This window comes from Petaurus breviceps, unplaced genomic scaffold (assembly GCF_028583685.1).
Source record: "Petaurus breviceps papuanus isolate PSGF00001 unplaced genomic scaffold, PetGlider_PUasm1.0 174, whole genome shotgun sequence".
In the NCBI taxonomy this organism is placed as follows: domain Eukaryota; kingdom Metazoa; phylum Chordata; class Mammalia; order Diprotodontia; family Petauridae; genus Petaurus; species Petaurus breviceps.
The window spans coordinates 76,481,826-76,485,143 of NW_027185761.1; positions in this window are offsets into that span (position 1 = coordinate 76,481,826).

Genomic DNA, 3,318 nt, shown 5'->3' on the forward strand with positions numbered 1-3,318 from the left:
CTTAATACTGAGAAAGGTCTCATGAGCTACAAATATCATCTTTCCATAGAAATGTAAACAGTTCAACTTTAACAAGTCCCTTACAATTTCTCTTTCCTGTTTACCTTTTCATGCTTCTCTTGATTCTTGTATTTGAGAGTCAGATTTTCTATTCAGCCCTGGTCTTTTCATCAAGAATGCTTGAAAGTTTTCTATTTCATTGAATATCCATTTTCTCCTTGAAGCATTGTACTCAGTTTTGCTGGATAGATGATTCTTAGTTTTAATCCTAACTCCTTGGACCTCCAGAATATCATATTCCAAGCCTTCTGATCCCTTAATGTAGAAGCTGCTAGATTTTGTGTCATCCTGATTGTGTTTCCACAATACTCAAATTGTTTCTTTCTGGATGCTTGCAATATTTTCTCCTTGACCTGGGAACTCTGGAATTTGACTACAATATTCCTAGGAGTTTTTCTTTTGGGATCTCTTTCAAGAAGTAAACAGTGGATTCTTTTAATTTCTATTTTACACTCTGGTTCTAGAATATCAGGACAGTTTTCCTTGTTAATTTCTTGAAAGAAAAAATCTAGGCTCTTTTTTTGATCATGGCTTTCAGGTAGTCCAGTAATTTTTGAATTATCTCTCCTGGATCCGTTTTCCAGGTCAGTGGTTTTTCCAATGAGATATTTCACATTGTCAAGAAGATGTCTTTTTATTGAATGAATAAACACCCCCCTGCCCCCCGCCCCGTGACATTGAATTTAGGACTTTGGTTCCATCTTGTGAATGGGGATGTAGACCACCTTTGACCTGGGTACTCTCTGCCCCAGTGATGGCAAGCAGCATATGATGAGGTGTGGATCTGAGCCACCACCTTGGATCTGGCCACTTACAGGGAGAGAACAGGCAGGGAAGGAACCAAATCAATCTGCTTCCAAGAGTGAGACTGAGAACACTGGGGAGTAGCACCCCCCACTCCAACCCCCCAGATCTAACTGAGTGTAAGGAAACCAGAGCTGGGTTTCTATTCATGGTTTCCATGGCAATTGTTCAAATTAAACCCCCTTTTTCTACCCATTTATGATGTCCTTTGCTGCCTGTCGCACTCATCCCATGTCACCTGGTACTATTTATAACCATATATCTATATATAGATACACACACACACACACACGATCATAGATTGAGATCTGGGACAGACCTTCGGGCCACCTGTACAAGGGGCAGAGGTGGATGTGTATGAAGAAATAACCCTCCTCTTACTGTGAGTCAGAAGTTTGTATTAGTACTTTCATATGTAAGAAATTATCAGGTTTCAAGGGACCCTGAGCTCAAGGCAATGAAGACATAGTGAGAGATCCTGGAGCTGCCCTCAGTGAGTCTGTCCTCAGCATCCCGGAATAACTTGGAGTGTGAGTGTGAGAATGCTGTCAGCATGGAGACAGCAGGGAGTCAGTATAGAGTTGAGGCACAGGGGAGCTGTTTGAAAGAGAATCTAGTTAGGAAAGGAGCATCCAGCTCAATCCAACAAGCATTGATTAGGTGCCTACTGCATGCAGGGTCCTGGGGGTACAAAGACAAAAGGAACATTTTAGTCCCTGGTCTCCAGGACCTTCCATTCTACAGGGAGGATGGAACATGGGCACAGAAAAGTCAATAGAAGATAATTTGAGAAGGATGAGAAATTTTCTCTTGCAGGGGACTCTCCCTGGGAAGCCCGATATTATTCAGTGTTCTCTCCTGGAGTCACAGAAGAATCTGGAGACTTCAACTCTGACCCTATAAATGGAGGAGAGTAGCTGTCTGGCTTCCCAGCCTAGACAGAAACCCTTAGTGTGGGTTGTCCAGTCAGAGCCGAGGCAAGGGGCCTCCAGCAGCTTCCTTTGGGATGTGCTGGCCTGAAGGATCCTGGGATTCAGGACATAGGGAGTTTTCAGCCCCCTGGAGAGTTGGGAAGTGTCTGTGGACAAGAAGCTCTCCCTGAGGCCACCTCATTGAACCAGTGTGCTTGGGCTGCTGCGTTGTGGAAATCCTTACTGTGCTCTTGAGCATTCCACTCAAAGTGACAGATTTCTGGGCATCAGAAGAAGGCCAGATGGCACCTCCAGCAGACACTAGAAATAAGCAGATGCACTTAAAACAGGATTCTGTATCCAGGGAAAGCTGCAGCGCATTTAACCCAGATTCTTCAGATCATGCCACACAAGCCAACTTTTGGTTACTGTTCTCCCATGAGCACTTTTGATCACTTGTACTGATGGGAGAATAATGATAACACAGCAATTTCTGTGGCACTTTCAAGTTTGTGGAGTGCTTTCCCCACAACAGCCCTGCAAGGTACACAGCAGGTCTAAGCAGAGGTCTTAGGAACACAAGGGAGAGAGGGAGGGAGAGCAGGGGTTGCTGTCAGCCCCAGATTGGGCATCTCTGAGCTTTGGTGACTTCTCCAAACCTTCCACATGAGTTTATTGTGGTACCACGGCGCATCATGGCTGGTTTCATGGTGAGTCCCCTTGCCTAACTGACCCCAACCCACTGTAGTCAGAATCTGGTGTCAGAGTGGAGGGAGGAGCTGAGAATCATGGGTTGTTGGAGCTGGGAAAGTCTTCAGAGAATAGCTTCAGTCTCTCCCTCCTGACTGGCTTCTTTCCTACTGCCTGCAAGACATGACCATGCCTCTGCCATCCTCACCGAACTTTCACTTGTTCCTTCCACCCCCACTAGCTGCTATCCCACATCTTTTCCCTTCCTCTCACTCTTTAACATCCCCCAGTCTGACTGCCAGCCTCATCATTCAATTCAAATGGCTTTCTCCAAACTTACCAATGATTGACACCCAGGACACCTGGATTCTCTTTTTGACTCTCCTCTTGCCTTTATACCCATGGATGAATCCTTTTAATTCTCTGGGCATCAGTGCCCTCACCCACAAATGGAATTTAGTTCCATTCAGCAAACATCTTGAAATATATAATATGTTCCAGGCATTGGGGTTATAAAGACAGAACTGAAATCTGCCCATGCTCTCCCCACAAGCAACCACTGATTGACTGATTGGGGTTAGACTAGCTGACCTCAATGGGCCCTTCGAGGTCTAATACTTTTTGTCTTATGACAGTCTATAGGACAACTTTCCTGACCCTTCCTCTCCCCACTACTATTTCCCAGCTGCTAGTGCCTCTCTTCAACCCAAGGTTACCTTAGATCTACTTTGTATATGTCCTGTATTTACTTAGACACACACATTGTCTCTCCTGTTAGAATGTAAGCTTCTTGATGTCAGGCACTTTTTTACTTCTGTCTTTGTATGCCTAGTGCCTGCATTCCCTTCAGGCA